Below are 17855 nucleotides of genomic sequence, written 5' to 3' on the forward strand. Positions count from 1 at the left end.
ACCATGAACAAAAGTTAGAATTTTAAGAACAAAGGGACAAAATTATCTACAGCTATCTTTGCGCTCTGATGAACACTGACATGCTATAGGACAATCCCTGCTTGTCCCTCCTGACCCATTCAACCTTCTCCCCCTTGCTCAGTGTTTCATGAGCTTAACATTTTAGGATGGCATCAACCAGGCCCTCCTGCCTTGCAGTTTCTTGTTAGTCCAATGTGAGGCACCAGTAGAAAATTAGAAGGTAAAAGAAATGAGGAGTCACGGTGTTTATTTTCCTTGTTCTCTACCTGCCAGGGTACATGTTGTCATATGGTTTTGTGGTGTTTTTTTTTTTGTTTTTTTATCTTAGGGTCTTGTTGGGTGACCCTCTTAAACAGTACAGGTCTTTCTGGCTTCTGATAACCTTGTGTTCTATCGAGCCTGGGTGTGGAAGTAGCTTCCAGTTATAGTTAGCCCAGGATGCTTCACTGTCCTTTAACCCTATCTATCCCTCTGTAAAGAGTCACTTTATTAAACGCTCTTTAATCTTTTTTAAGTGTCATCAGTTTTCTGAAAGGGTCCTGACTGATACACATGGACTGGACTGTCATAGGATCATTGTTACATGTGAGAAGGATTAGTGGTGGACTGAAAATGTCATGTGTGTATAACACAACAGACACAAAGGGTGTTCCCAACACTTAATATGGATAACACAATTATTTTTAAATTTCAATGGTTTATGGTGATCATTTTGGCATGGAAAACTTCTCCTTTGTGTTAGGGTTCATATGTAGTATGCTCATAAGTTAGATTGCCCGAGTTATAAATTGCTATGGAATTCTGGTTACCCTAGAGATTGCTTCTCTTAAGTAGAAAGTGGCAATTATGGTCTGCCGGGGCCCTGAGAAAGTGTCTGTTTTTGAACTCCAGGAAGATATAAGGGTGGGGAGCTTTTCAGGGATCACCAGATGGGGCTGCTCCAAGGTTACATGGCCCCACATGTCCCAATACACTGTTCCTCGGGGGAATAACTTGTAATTCCACAATTATTCTCACATTCTGGAAGACTAGCAAGCCTGGAGCTTTTGATTTAAGTATTATAGAATTAAGTGCTTATGTGAGAAAATAGACCTATGGGTAAATAGATGCTAAAATGCTTAGTGACTGCAGTCTGTAATTACATAGTATATAATCACCTCTGCGGTTGTTACAGTCCAAACAATAGTGGAGAGTGAGGTGTACATTAAGAACAAACTGTGTTATTCAAAGTCCTGAAACTCAGAATGTACTCAGCAAGGAAAGAGGTTCACATGCTATTCACTGTCAGAGTAAGCAAAGAATATGCTCCTATTCCCTGAAGATTCAGCCTCTTATAAGTGGAAATGCTGTGGATATGGTGCTTTTGTAAACCTAGTGTAGTGACAACTCTGCAGCTATTTTAACAGCTCTTTTATATTTCCTTTAGTAAGACCAAACTAACATGTTTTTTTTCTCTAATGTGATTTTAAATTCTGGCTCAAAGTTGGGAATCAGGGCTGCTCCTTATACTGGTTTTAATGTTGATACCTACTGGGCAGACAGACTTGAAGGTGGTCCCCAGGGTCCCTTCCTCCTGGTGTCTATACTCTTGTATAATCCTGTCCCCTTGAGTGTGGACAGAACCTGGGACTTCCTTCTAACCAAGAGAATTTGGCAAAGGCAATAGGATTTCACTCCCCTGATTATGCTATATTATATAAAACTCCATCTTGCTATTGGACTGGTCTAGAGGCTCTCCTTCTCCCTTGCTGGCTTTAAAGATGTAAGGTGTAATGTTGTGAGAGGGCTTTTGGAGAGGGCCATGACGCAGTGACTTCAGGCAACCTCTAGGAGCTGAGAGAAGCCTCCAGCTCACAAGCAACAAGAAGCTAGAGCCCCATTTTCAACGGTCAGAAAGAAATTCTGCCAACAACCTGAGTGAACTTGGAAGTGGATCCATCACCAGTTGGGCCTTCAGAAGAGAAGTAAGCCCCAGGCTGATATATTGATGGCATCCTTATAGAGGAGCCAGGAAAGCATGCCTAAACAAACCCATAGAGACTGCGAGATAATGAATACATGTTGTTTTAAGCCACTGAGTGTGTGGTAATTTGTTACATAGTATAGAAAACTAATACCTCTGTTCAATACATACTGAGTACCATGAGTCAAGCATTATTAAGAGTATTTGAGAAGACTACAAAAGAGATAAATTCATATACTCAAAGAAGTTATGGTAGGTAAGATGATTTCCTTTCACACACAGATACAGGGAAACTATTCACAATGTCAAATGACTGTTTTACTTTTTAAGTGGATATGAGAACAAGGTAGATCTATGAAATAGTATTGAAATTTTTATCAAGCTCTATCAGTTAAAGTCTAAGGCCATATGTATGTATTTTTGCCATTCTGCAATCACCGTTATCTGTGAGGGCATGTATCCTTGCCATTACATCCTATATCATCAGGTAGAAGAGTAAAACTTCACAAAATTTCCTAACACTCAGCAATGCTAAAATAAACCCTGTGACTTGCCTTTGCTCAGGGCCATGATAACGTTCTCTGTATGGTTCAAATTTTAGGATATGTACTGTTGAAGGGAGCACTGTCATTTGCCTTTGCATTCACGATCCACTAGCTTACACTGTCAAACATCTATATCAAATCTATATCAGAGAGTTGGCCACTGTCTTAGATTAAGTTTTCAATAAAGATTTTTGAGTGTCTGAATTTCTTTAATGAAATAGATAAACACAACTAATCATACTAACAGGGGCAGAAAGAAAGAGAGTTAAAAAGAGGGATGCAGATAGTACAGATGCTAATTTAAAAAAAAAAATAATGCAGTGATATTTGAAAACTCTTGCCAGGTCTTATGTTTGTTTGCTTTCAACTTGAGGCTTTAGGGACTCACATCAAAGTAACACAGGAGTAGCCGAACTCTGATATATTTTAAAGAGCTTCTGCAACAACAATTAATATGGAGTCGTTGACACTAGAATTAATGTTGGAAACCACTCTCGAGGTGATGGGGACAATAAATGGGCCGCGGGAGTTCCCCACAGTGCTGCACCATCATTGTTGTGTTCTATCACTGATCATTGATGATAGCAAAAAAGCAATCACTCACAAGACAGAACTAGTAACAGTCTTCAAATATGAAAGGATGCTCACTTACTTCTATATTTGGTAACAGTTCATGTTTAATGAATAGTGGTGCTTTTTTCTTTTTTTCTGCCGTAAAGGGCATAAGAAACCAGCCTCCTCCTCTTCCTTTCCCTGCTGCATTATCAGTAGCACTGGAGGCCAGTTCATTCACTATCCTGCAATAGCCCTTTTGGATACCGATTTTTTTCCCAGATGTAAACATGTGGCTCTAAGAGAATATAGCAGATCCAAGTATTAGCACTATTGTATGGCTACAAATATATGGGCACTCCACACAGGACCAGCTCTGCCCTGAGCCAGACAGCTGAACTGACATCAAAATTCAGGGAAGACCATGGTGTACCAGGCACTGGAAAGTGTCTACTGTGCTTTTTCATAGTGGTAGCGAAAATGCCATTGTCAGCATTAGTTCCATTACTCTGGTCTCACTAACTCAACCCTTCCTTCCTTTCACAAAAGGGCATTACAGTCACTCTAGTGGTCCATGTGCAAGCCAGGGTTCCTGGGTAACATGAATCCTTGCTAGGTGCATCTTATAGTTTAACCAGCCTGACGATGAGACTGCGCTCGGAGTGTCCCCTCACTCTTGAACTGCTATTGGCTGCTGCACTTTTGCCCTCTTGATGCCTTCTGATCCTCATCAACAGTAGTCGTGGTAGATAAGGAACATTTTTCTATATCAAGTAAATTGTAAGCTCTGTGTAAGACTCACAGCAGAACAATAACTCTCCTTGGAAATAAAGAGGTAGCCATGTAAAATAAACAACTGTTTGGTCCATTGCTATTACCTCATTTCATTCTGGAAGCATTTATTTGAGTTTTGTGAACAAAGTGGATATTGTAAATAAAACTTCCCCACGATCCCAAGATTATGCTTAGTTCTCAGAATCTAGATGGAAATATGCTTATGTTGAACAATTTAGATTATTGCTCATGTACAGGACTGCAAATGTTCCTCAATAACGACATCCCTGTTTCTCATCATGCCTTGAAAAACACCATCTAATAGCTCACCTTTTCCCTCTGAACTTTTCTATGCATTAAATCCTAAAGAATAAAGGATACCTATGTGATTACTTAGAATGAATAAGATCATAATCAACCCAAAAGAAAGCATTATGCTTATCCAGAAACTCCTTACCAGGAAAACACCAAAGAGGAAATAAGAGTGTTTATCTATGGTAATAACAATACAGTTGCCTAGCAATCAATTTAAGTTCACTGTCATCTTTATCAAGCAGTGTATTTACACTGGAGACAATCTGAGGAAAGAGAAATCTGTACTGTGATATCAGCACAATGAAAACGTATTTCTAAACACAGGCTCTCATTTGCGAAACAAGATGATGACTACTTAAAATACAGGGTTTAGATAGGCGTGGATTATTTAAAGTTTCAAAATGTCATAACACATTTAAGCCTCAATCATTTCAACTTTTCTCCAAAATCACTTTTTCAACATTATACAATATATTCTACAGAATAGATAACACAGAATATTTCACTGAGGGAAAAATATTGTCACAGTATGTGTGTACATGTGTCTAAGTATTTGTATATATATCTGTGCATGAGAGTGTGTGTGTGTGTGTGTGTGTGAAGGACCAGAAAGAGAATTATTTGTTGATTTTGTTTAACAGTCTAGGATAATTGGTCTAATAAAAGAATAAAACAAGTTTATTTTAATGAAGTTAATTAAAAACAATTATTTTTAAAATTAATTAATCATGCAGGGACTTCCATTTTACTTTTTCTAACAGCTTTTCTTTTTCCTTAATGAAGTTCAAGAGGCTAGTACCTCAAAGGGATTGTTCAATGTGCATTTAGATATAATAGTTATTCTCTTCTCTGACTTCAATAAGTACACCTAGACCAACTCAGATGAACCACAGACTTCACACCATCAGCAGAAAAGCAGGGCCAGAAAAGAGAAGCTTTGGGGTTTTGTTAAGAAAAGAAATGTCAGTAAGTAGAAAGAAAATAAAGTTTCTTTCTGCTAAACTGTCAGATGTATTGGCACTTAAAGGTACACGCAGGAGGACTTGAGGTTGACTCTGCTGTCAACTGGCCAAGAAGGATGCATTTTTTTAATGCTTACTAATGCCTCCCCATAGAGCTTACCCAAGGCACAATACTGAGTTAGCGAGACTGTCTTACTACTTACCCTTTCAGCATTCCTCATCCTCTTTTGGAACTAGCAATCACTTTTGCTTCACCTCCTCTTTACTGTAAAATGCTTTCTCTCCACCAATGTGGATAAAATCACTGTGACAATACTTCTACAAATATTTGTATTGAAAATATTATATTTCACTAAGGAAGGTAGGAGGGTGTTTTGTAATGTACATGAGCTGTGGGCAGAGTTCTGAGCCACAATTTCAGTTCCTTCCCTTTTCTAGCTAGGTGATCTTAGTCATGTTATTTGGCTGTTCTGAGAATTATCTGGAAAAGAGGACAATCAGATATTCTTTACATGACAGATGTGAGGATTATCTGAGGAGATGTTTGTAAAACCACCTAGCCTAGCACTACCAAAATAGGAGACAGCATCCTAGATTTTTTTTTCCATTGAGGAACATAAAGTACCAGAAAGCAGGTGACGATTTTGATGATGCTGAAGGACATTTCCTGCACTCCAGATATAGAGCCATAATGATGGTGACTAAAGCTTTTTGAATGATAGGTTGATTTACCCTCCCCCACTCCCCAATAACATTTTAAATGATAAATTTGAATCACAAGTGCAAACACTGGCAACAATCCTTGCAAAATCATTTATGTGACTCATGGGATTCTGGATAGGAAACTCTAGAGAGCTAGAACCCAAGTGTCACCAGGTACGTCATCTATTAATCTTGACCAAGTCCCAAATAATTTCAGATTGATAAGCTGTTCAAATGCCACAGCAATCTTGAGTAGGCAATATTATCCTTGTTTTGAACATTAAAACATTGAGGCCCCGGGTGAGTAAGCGGATCTTAATGATGATGCTGAAATTTTACCCAGTATTTTGGAGTGACAGTCAACAGGCACTTTCCACTCTACCATCATCAAAGTCTACTATATAGTTAGGAAAATAATGAATGGTGGACTATTAGTGATAGCTTTATACATAATAGACCATAAATAACCAAAATATTTTCCCCAAGATACTTCAAATGTTAGGAAGAAAGAGACCTTTTATTGTGATGATAAATGATTAACACATAATAGCTGCAAAAAAAAAAACCAAAAAAACCCAGCAACAACTATAAACCCAAAGCCACACTTCCTAATTAAAATACTGTGAAAATGCTGCTAGGAATTAATTTTTACCTATTTGTATCTTTATGCCAATAAAAAGGAGGTTACCTGGATGAATCTTTATGATTTACACTTCGGGACAGAAAACTGTCAATTCTACAAGGTTCCTTGGTAAATCTCTACATTAATATTGAGATCAGCACCCTTGTTCACTTCTCCTTTGCCTGTAAATAGCAATTACAGGATAACTACAGGGTAAATCTAGGGCTTTGTGTCCCCGAATGCAGGAGTAATTTGAGCTGTTCTGACTATAAATTTGAATTGTTTAACATACGCTTTCTGTAGATTAGAAACACATTTTAATGACTTATTTCACCTCTCTAAATGCATGATTTTCCCTTTTTTAGAAGTCAAGTGATTTCAAGAGTAGAGCAGGTTTAGAACACTCATAAGAAAACTTGAAACAAATCAAGAAACATTTTCCTCATTTGAGCATGGCTTAAATTGAGCATAGAGCAAGATTCACAGAAACATCAAATAATTATACAATGACTAGACGTTTTTCTTCCTCAATGAAATAGATAAAAATATTCAATGTTTCTATTTTTTAAACCACTCAAGTTCTAGTTTCAACTAAATTGTCAAATAAGTAGCAAAAATTAAAAAGGTAACTTTCTCCATCTTTTATCATTTACTTTTATCTCTCCCCTTTTCTCAAGTACAACCTATTACATACCCTGTCTCTACCTCTTTTTAGTTTCCAATCTCTACTCTATAAATTTGTTCTACCTCTATTTCCTTTCTTCCAAATGTTCACAATAAAGTGTATATAATCTGTTTACTCTCTTTATCCTTATGGTGATCTGCTTTCTTCCCTATTATTGACATTATTTTCAATTTTCCCCTTACTCCCCTTTTGACCATTATTTCACCTGTTCACTTTTCTACTCCATTAACTGATGGCCCTCCCCTCACCATCCCAACACATCTCATTCCAATTTGAGGGATGTACCTCACATTGTCCAAATCTCTCATGGTTCTCCATGAAGTAGGTTTGGCGAATCAAATGAACCACTCTGTGACCTGTTCTACTCTTAGGCAAGAGGTAGGAATAAGACAGTAATAGCATATATATGTTGTAAAAAATTACCTTATAAAAATTCACTCTAAGGATTTGAACTCACTCAAAATAAAAACATGCCCATTACTTTGTGCTTGGAATTTCACTCCATCTGTAATGTCTTTCTGTTTGCCTATCATACACAGAAAATTCATGCAGCTTTTTAAAGCCTCCAAATAATCTGTAAGTGTTGAAAGTGCACTTTTATTCCTCATGCGCTGTAATAAAATCGCTAACATTTTTCTAAGAAGCTACAGCTTATAGTAGTTAAGAAATACTATTAAGTAATAAAACAAAGAAAATTTGAAAACCACACTGAAAAAAAACTAGCATGTTTTAAATCTTACTTGTTCTTTAGATCCCACGGGTGTTCACCAGCCGTCTCCCTAAACAAAGAAGAAATGTGACAACAATTAAAATGTTGTGAAAACGATGCTATTAAAATACTCCTCATTTAGGTGGTGTGTTTTTGTGTTACCTAGATAGTGGAAAATGTCAAATTCCAAAAAGAAGTGAAATTAGTTGTATTTTGGCATTTCCCTTCATTCTCGTTTTAAAGAGCAATTTAAAATTCACCTTTCAAAGCAACAATAAGCAAAAAAGCTATGATTATTCTAGGAAGAGAAATTACAGTTTAGAATATTAATTAAACATACAATATAATCAAAATTGTATATAATCTGAAATAAATAACAATACAATCATCAAATATTATTAAATTAAAAATTGTGTTGGAAAAGTCTACAAACAATTCTTACAAAATGGAATATTCTTTGCATTGTAAGGAATTCCTTGCATAGTTAAGATTTAGTTCTTTGGTAAACACACACAACGCATGCTCAGTTTCCGTGACTAACATCACAGGGTCTCTAGAAAGATAGAATCTCCCAAATCATGATGATAATGTTAAAAAAGAGAGAGACAAATCTAGATTTTAAAATTGGGCCAAGAAAAGGCTTATTAAAAATTTAATTAAAAATGAAAGTTCATTATTAATATAATTTTTATTAGGGTTGAAAAAGATAAAAGCACATGAAAGTGTTACAGTGTTTCAGAAGTTTCATAAACCGTTTTGAAAATTGGACAACCCATACTGGCATTTTCCCAATGATTTTCATTAAACTTCCTCACCCTAGTTTTTTTGTTTGTTTTTTTGTAAGAATGGAACCAGAGAAATCAATTTGGATTCTGTGAGTAGCTTAGGCAAGTGGAAGTATTAATCCATCTCTATAAATTTCTAGAAAATGCCAGATGATCTTGAGTGGCATAAAGCTGATCAGTGGTTATTTGTAGACATGGGTGGGGAAAAGAGGACGGAGGCATTAAAAAGGCTATAAATTAAACTTTTGAAGTTGACAGATACGTTTGTTATCTTGTGATGATGGCTTTAGAGATGACAAAACTCATCAAACTGTATGCTTTAACATGTGTTGTGTATTATAGCTATAACTTCATAAAACTCTAAGATAAACAAGTGGAAGTGTGTGAAATAGATATTTAATCTAGGGCATTAACTGCCTGGTTAGCCAATTGAAAAATTAATGGAGGTTGCTATTATTGCAATTTTTGTTTAAAAGATTATTCGGCTGCTGTGCGATTACCAGGTTGGATAGAGGGTGGTTGGATGCGGAGATAAAATTCTGTAAGGAGGCTTGGACTACCATATTGGTAGTGGAGTTAAAGGCTGCTGGACTGATGCTGGACCTACATGATAGAACGAGTAGGTACAAGGAAAAGACTTCCTGAGGCACTGGATGTGAAGGTAGGGCAACATAAGGAACCAAGGATGATGGGCATTTTCTGGCTCAAGCAACTGGATATATGGTGCTGCCATTTCCTGAGATAGTGAAGATTGAAAATATATTAATATTTGAGGAAAATATAAGAGTTCCATTTTGGACATATTATTTGTGAAACCCCATGAGACAACCAAACGGAAATCTTAAGTCAGGGAAAGGTTTCTAGAACTCAGAGGAAAAGTCTGAGCTACACAAATAATTTTGAGAATTTCCAGCATATAGATAAGTATGGGTAGATGCCATGACATGGAGACAATGTCACTGAATGTGAATAGAGAAAGAAACTCAGAGTCAGTATGCTACATGGTTTATCTACCTGGATGTTTGCATCTCACCTCCCTCCTCCAAATAACCACAATGAGGGTGAAAAGGAGTTCTGTGAGCTAGAAGCTAATTTAAATTATTTCTTACGTTTCTGAGAGGCTACTTTCTAATTCTTATGTAGAAAAGTTCAAAAATAGATAGGAAACCAAAAAATATAATATTTTAGGAAATTAACCAAATTTGTCTCCAGTTCGATACTGAAATTATCCTCAAAGACTCTTGGATGTCTAATTACTTATTTAATAGGTGCTTATAATTACCTCATCTAAAGATCATGTCTTAAATAATATTGATATATCTTTTACTACATACATAATTTTAAAATCAAATTAGAGGTGAAGAATAAAGCTTTGCTAAAATTCTCAACAAGATGTCAAAATAATTTGCAGAACATTATTTTTGCAAGATGTGTAGGAAATGTGGAAAAAAAATATGATATGATTTGATAAAAGTAGCTGGAAACTGTTCTGTGATGCTCTGCAATCAGCAGCTCTTACAAACTCATGATGATTGCTCATAGAAGCAGAACAAACAATTTTGGAATTAAGTTTATTATTATAGAAGGAAAATAAAACATAGGGATTTCATGTCTCGTATGAATGTTCTCCAAACTATTACTCATTTGAGAATCATGATCTATGGTAGGCTTGGTTTTGTTGGTTTCCACTTGCTTTGAGCATTGCTGGGATGTTGGGAAGTCATGTAACCTTGCTAGATTTGTGGCTCTTCCTCTGTAAAGTGGAAATGATACAACTTCCAAGGGTTTTGGTGAGAATAAATGGGATAAGGTACACAAAAATTATTTTTACAGTGCAAAGTACCATAGACTGCACTACAGCAGTAATAATGAGACATCATATCTAATGGTGGCAACTGAAATTACTCAAAAGAAATATTCAGTGAATTTATGTACTGTAATTTCATTTACGATTTTCCAAGTCATTAATAAAGCCTAGAAGGAAATAACATCAATCTTCAGATGTTGATGAAAGAAAATAAATGACAGAAACACACATTTTTTAAACTTTGTACACTTTGTTGACTGTTAGTAGTTTTTGGCATTCACAATAAAATAAAAGGTCTAGTACCTGTTCACAGTGCATTTCTTGGACTGAAACACTATTCTGAATCTCTCCTATTCCTTTTTTTTTTTTTTTTTTTTGCGGTACACAGGCCTCTCACTGTTGTGGCCTCTCCCGTTGCGGAGCACAGGCTCCAGACGCGCAGGCTCAGCGGCCATGGCTCACGGGCCCAGCCGCTCCGCGACATGTGGGATCTTCCCGGACCGAGGCACGAACCCGTGTCCCCTGCATCGGCAGGTGGACTCTCAACCACTGCGCCACCAGGGAAGCCCTCCTATTCCTTTTTTTATACTTAGTTGCTTTCATAATTTTCTAATTTATATTTCTTCTTTACTCCTTGTGATATTGCTCCCTTTTTTTCATTATTTCATCTCTGATTCAGAGTAAATCATTAATTATAATTGTGTAGTTTTTATTTTTCATTTTATAAAAATAATATTTTCCTTTTTAAAAAATAATATAATATTCACTGTTGAAATTACAAAAATATACTGAAGCAAAAAAATAAAACAAAATCATTCATAATCCTATTACCAATACTTAACTGCTATTGACTTTTTGGTATATAGCCATGTGGTCTCTTTTCTATGCACTAATATATATTTTGTAAGTTCAGTAATGGCATGTTGTTTCTATTTTTTACTTACTATTCTATGAATATTTTTAAATGATATAGTTGTTTTTCTACCACATTTTTAGGTACTGCATACCTAACTATTTTGAATTTGAATTTTATGGATGAAATATAATTTGTTAGACCCATCAAAAAGGCTGTTGTCAGTTCTTTTTTCTTATATAAGCAGCCCTGTGATAAACATCCTTAAGGCTATATATCTGCATGAATCATGATTATTTCCTTAGGATGAATTGCTGGACTCAGTCAAGCCTGCATACCAAGTTACAAAAGTTATAATACCTACTGCCAAATTGCACTCCATAACATTCAACACTCCTCCCAGCAAGCCATGAAAGCGCCTCCTTCCTCACACTATAGCTAATAGTAGATATTGCCATTTTAAAATGTTTACATTTTTGTCAATTTGATAAATCAAATTACATCTCTTATTTTATTGTATGTTTTTTTGGTTATCAGTTGGGTTGAGAAGTTTTTTGTGTTTTTTTAAATTTGTATTTGTTAGTTTCTGAAATGCTTGTGCAATTTGCATAGTTATCTATCTCTTTGGTATAATCACTTGTAATAACTTCTTATATATTGAGGATATTCACTATAATCATAAAAAATTTGATTAAGAAGACTGATGATAACCTCAAAATTTCCAAGATTAACACATGCAAAGATTCGTCCTAAAACCCAAGAGAAAATTAAACAGCTTTCTTAGTTTACTGAGATGCAAAAGTGATTGTAAGTAGATGAGTGAATTCAAGTAATTTCAATTTCATGCTTCATTTTTTATTACTCTATTTTCATTCAAATTTGAATCAATGTTAAACTTAGTCTATTGCTGTACTGTCTCTTGAAAAAAAATTTTGGATTCTTTATATCAACATATTTTTATTCACTATTATGTCTATATTTTACTTTCTCTTTCTTTTGAAACTATGTGAACATGTTTTTTTCCTTATTGCCCAAAAAGAATAAACTGGTCTAACTAAAGTTTTCTTGACATATTACCCTAAGAGGGAGGACTTACTGGTGTAGCTAAGGTTAAGAGAAGAACCAACTTGCAGTACCATCTTTGTGTAAGGTTTTTCTGTGCTCAGGAAGGGCCTGAATGCTTTGTCTCAGTGTTGATGTCATTACATAGAAAGTGACGTCTTTGAGGTCAGCAGCTAATCACAAATGTAATCACAAAGGGATATGTATTCCTATGCATACTCCTCTAGACTTTGGCTTAGGTATACTTATTCAGGGGTAAAAACTAGAAAATTAGGAACTCATGTAGCTTCAGAGATTGTAAACTAGTTGATGTTCGCTAGTGGTTAGCCAATAAGTGTGCCATACCAATAATGAGAACTGAAATAAAGTATCTTACATTACCATCGTGCATTATAATCTGTTCACTATCTCATGCCACTCTAAATAACTTTGTTTCTATACAGACAGTAGGAACTACAGTTTGAAGTAAAACAGTCAAGGTTTCTGCTCTGATAGAGATAATATGCTAATGGGTAGCACAGGTAATAAACAACAAAGGTAGATACATGGACAGACAGACAAATAGAAGAATGGATACTTTCAGGCAAGATTGTATGGGCAGTGTTGGGTAATGCTGAATAGGGTAGTCAGGAAAATCTTGTTGAAAGGTAATAATCTGAGCTGAGACCTGAATAACAGAAAGGAGAGCCATGCTAAAAAGAAGGGTGAAGGCCTCTAGAAGGGGTATATATGTGCAAAGACTCTGACACAGGAAAAAAACTTCAGTGTTTGAAGAACACAAATGTGCTCAGTGTGGCTGGAGCATAGTGAGCTAGGAAGAGCCTGATACAGGAGGAGTGGGAGAGAAGGTGTAGGCCAGGTCACAGATTATGTGAGACTTTTTTTTTTTTTTTAAAGCACAGGCTCCAGACGCGCAGGCTCAGCGGCCATGGCTCACGGGCCCAGCCTCTCCGTGGCATGTGGGATCATCCCGGACCGGGGCACGAACCCGTGTCCCCTGCATCGGCAGGCGGACTCTCAACCACTGCGCCACCACAGAAGCCCTATGCAAGGCTTTTTAATCATGGTAAGAAGCTGACCACAGTCAGATAACCGGGGGCTACCATGATGATGACAATGATGAAGGTCAAGATCAAGTTGACTACGAACTCAACAGTATAGAAAACTGTCTTTTATCACCTAAATGTTATATAGCAAGCCAGTCATTGAGTCTGGTTTCTTGTTCAGACTCTGTTCAGTTTTATTTTCTCTACGTTCTGTTATTGCCTGGAGTGGTGATGTTTTTTTCACCTCTTAAGCCTAAAGTTGATAACTGCCCTTGATTTCTGTTTGTTTGTTTCTATTTCTTTTCTTAAGGCATTTGCCAATGTTTGGATTGATTTTAGTGCTGAAGAAGCACTTAAAAGACTCAACAGATTTATTTAGGAATTAGATTTCTGAAATTCAAACTATTTTAATGATCTCTAATTAATAGACATTTTTATAGCTTTTTCATTCTCTACCTACCCCATGTCCCAAACCCCTTTATTTTAAGCCATACTTTCCTGCACACATATTTTAGCCCTACCAGCCAACACACACACAAAAAGCAAAAGCTACAATTGACAATCTAGGAAGGAATCTCCCCTTTCAAAGCATTGTGTCCTGAACTACTCCTTTTGCCTGTTTAAGTCTCACCTGCTTGAACGTCTATTTAGTTTTTCCAATTACGGCTTTTTCCCTTTACTGTAAAGTCCACTCTGTATCCTTTGCTTTGGCACCTGCTATGTTTGGTGTTCTTCCCAACACTATTTCAGGTTGTACCTCAGCTTTCCTACACAGCCTCTGGCATACATCATGCCTCTTTTCCAGCCAATTTTCTACCCACGCCCTCCACTTTCCCAGTTGGATTCACCAAATGTAACTGTCAACCAGTATAGAATTTGCTTCCCCTTACCGTGGCACTCTTTGTCCACATTTAAATTAACAATAGCCTTAATTATAAGAAGAATAAATAAATAAACAAACAAATATAAACACACACACATAACATGCATTCACAAGTTAGGTTTTATCCATTTGACAATAGCTGTTACGTGGAAAACACATCCATATGTAAACTATACAGATGCTCTAATTTTGTTTGCAGTCATCCAAGAGTTTAAAAAATATATACTGATTGAGTTTAAGAAGCATTTTTTAAATTACTTTTTAAGTTACTCTTGTAAATAGTAAAAGTTTTGGACTTCAGCCATTTTTTAATGGTTAAATGATTTTTTAATTTTAATTAAAAAAATATTAGTTGATTTACAATATTGTGTTGGTTTCACGTGTACAGCAAAGTGAATCAGTTATACATATACGTATATCCACACTTTTTAGATTCTTTTCCCATTATAGGTCATTACAGAGTATTGAGAAGAGTTCCCTCTGCTATACAGCAGGTCCTTATTAGTTACCTATTTTATATATAGTCGTGTGTATATGTCAATCCCAATCTTCCAATTTATCCTTCCCTCCCCTTCCCCCTAGTAACTGTAAGTTTTTTTCCTACATCTGTGACTCTATTTCTGTTTTGTAAATAAGTTCATTTGTATCATTTTTTTAGATTCTGCATATAAGTGATATCATATGATATTTGTCTTATTAGCAGGAAGATTATAGTATAATTTTAAGAGCTGATGTGGGGCTTTTACCCAAATTAGTTTCCTTAATGCCAATCATTGTACTATATATTTGTATCTTGAAATCATCAAGCTTCAAAAGCTCCCAATAAAATTAGAATTCATCTGAAAGTCCCGTCACCTATCATGGAGGTGACGTGGGCTGTAAACAGGGAATGAATAGGCCTGAAGGGAGTCCAGAGCATTTAGTGATAGTGGAAATTGAGTGTCTCAAAGTACAGATTTCACTTATTTAACAATTTTATGTAAGATCTGTTTTTGTCAAGCTTACCATATATTTTATAATATGTTAACGAGTCATGCCCTTCAAACTAACCACCATTTTGTCTACTGACAGTTTTGTCTTATATAAAATGATAGTAACATTAACAAATCCCCATCTCAAGGAAATATTAGCCACATTCAACCCCTCTACACTCTACACCAGGCTCATTACTTTAATCAGCCATTCTTTCTGTGAAATCTCAAGTGCTCCTTGTGTATGTAAACCTATAACCCACCATCACATCTACCAATCCCTGATAAAGCATTTGCCAAAGAGTTTAAACATGCCCATGAGTGATTGTACAAAACCTCCCTATCACAAATTCGTGTTGGAGATCCCTTATCAAATCACTTTTTCCAACACATTCTTTTATTAAATCTTCCAAATGTGTTTCTGAGAATTCCTCCAAACTGATAAGATAATCAGACGATATTTGTTGAAGCTCACTAAATTACGTATTCCATAATATTATTATGCTTACTATTTTTCAGACATCGATATTCTCATCACTCCATATACAAATAAATAAATCATAGAGCTGAAATTATACTAGCTTCACTTGACTTTCCATTTAGTGTATATTATTCTTCTAATTCTAATATTTATTTTTCCAAAACAAGAATAAGTATTACGTTTTGGAAAATAAATCTTAACTAAAACCTGTAACGTTAACCTTATAATAAATTAGTAATAGTATAGTGTGTTATCACAGCTAATTGGTAAATAATAAAAGACTGTTAATTAATAAAGTCTATTTATACACTTATATTTTAGGAATCTGTACTATCAACACTCCATCAACAAATATTTACTGTGTCTTCTCCGTGAAAAGCACTCTGGGACATCAGGGGCTGAGGGAAGTATCAGCCCTCGAGATATTGACAATCTGGCTAGGGTGCAGTTCTCATGCATTAATTATAAAAAGTAGCACATTAAAAAAAAGTAACACATAGCACATGCCAGCTATATAGTATAGCTAATACCTGTCATGAGATGAGGTCAAAGTCTTGTGGTGGTTAGGGAAATCCCCCCAGGAGAGTTAGAACTTAAGCTGGGAGAGCCTTGAGATATGATCAAGATCTAATTATGTTGGGAAAAGGAGGAATACAAGGGTAAGAGCATGAGCAAACAACGGAAATGGGAGGCACAAGGAATAATGTAAAGCTGCATTGCTCAGTACGGTAGCCACTAGCTACACATGGCTTTTGAGCACTTCAACTGTGGCTAGTCGGAATTTAGATGCATGGTTTCAAAGGCTCGGTATGAGAAAAAAAGGGAAATATCTCTTTAATATTAATTATTATATATTGAAATGATAATATTGAGGATATATTGGGTTAAACATAACAACAGTGGTATTAAAATTAATTTCACTTGTTTCTTTTTGCATTTCTAACGTAGCTACTAGAAAATTTAAATTACATTTGTGTAAAGTCACATTTGTGGCTGGCATTATTCTTCTATTGGACAGCATCAAGTCACTGAGTAATTGTAAAGAGGCTGGGTTTATTAAATAAGTATTTTAAAGAAAAGTAATCAGGCTAAAAAAAGTGCTGACTGGTTAGGAGAGGCTAGAGACTAGAAATATGAATAATTGCCACCTATTCAAAGGCCTACACATAAAGTGTCAAGGGCTGAATGAAGCAGGTGGCAGTGGAGGAGAGATGGCGTGGCATTATATATTTTTCTGTGTCTCATTACTTCTGCTTGACAATATATTTTTTTAGATTGTTCCCACTGCCAGAGACATTATACAAAGAGACTTTTGGAATACCTAACTCTAGTGACTAGATATGAAGACAGAAAGAGAGAGGAATCGAATATGTCTGCCATTGCAAACTGAGGAGACAAGGAAAATGCTGATGCCATCGGTGGGAGTGAGGAATTCGATGGGGGGGCATGCTTTGCAGGGAGAGGTTTTAAGCCTTGGACTGTTTTGTAGTGGTGGAGTCGTGATGATGATTAATCTCTCCACAGAATGAATGTAAGGAACAGGTAGAGATGGCTAAGTCTGATATAATGATGTACATCAATGAGTAAGTGTACTTAAGCCTTCTGTAAAACAGAAGTGGAATTCAGGGAGGGAATGATCAAATTAATGATAGCGATTAGACAGCCATCTTGGTAGAATTCAATATTGAATTCAAGAGTACAGGGTGATTTCAGGTGGTGACTTTTCTGACAGTTCAAACGCAGAGCCAAGAACTGAAGCATAGAAAATACTGACATTTGGAGGTTGGGAGAGGATGCTCTATGAAGATAAATTGATCAGTTATGGAAACAGGAAGAGAACAAAGACAATGTGGGATCATGGAGCCTAAGGAACTATAAAAATATCAAGAAGGAAGAGACAGCCAACAGGAGAAAATGTTTTAAGAAATGTATAAAGGACTGTAGATGGCATTTTACTATTTAGCATCAAAATATTAGCCAGTAGGAATACAATCCTCAACCATGGGATCTAAGAGACAGCAGATGTTCCATGATCTGTCTTTCTGCCTTTGGATCACCTGGCCCATGCTTGGGCTTTTTTCCACATGTTTGCCCTCCTCTCATTCTCTGGTAATCAC

General features: G+C 36.0%; 1 protein-coding gene across 8 annotated transcripts in view; it reads right to left on the reverse strand.

The window, feature by feature from the left end:
* Positions 1-17855, reverse strand: part of PTPRD (protein tyrosine phosphatase receptor type D) — a 2143764-nt gene that overhangs the window by 652606 nt on the left and 1473303 nt on the right. For all 8 annotated transcript variants that reach the window (XM_060300920.1, XM_060300919.1, XM_060300918.1 and 5 more), the window contains exon 10: positions 7882-7920. The gene's annotated coding sequence lies outside the window, so the exon portion shown is untranslated. The remainder of the gene's footprint in view (positions 1-7881; positions 7921-17855) is intronic.

Source organism: Globicephala melas, chromosome 6 (genome assembly GCF_963455315.2).
Source record: "Globicephala melas chromosome 6, mGloMel1.2, whole genome shotgun sequence".
In the NCBI taxonomy this organism is placed as follows: domain Eukaryota; kingdom Metazoa; phylum Chordata; class Mammalia; order Artiodactyla; family Delphinidae; genus Globicephala; species Globicephala melas.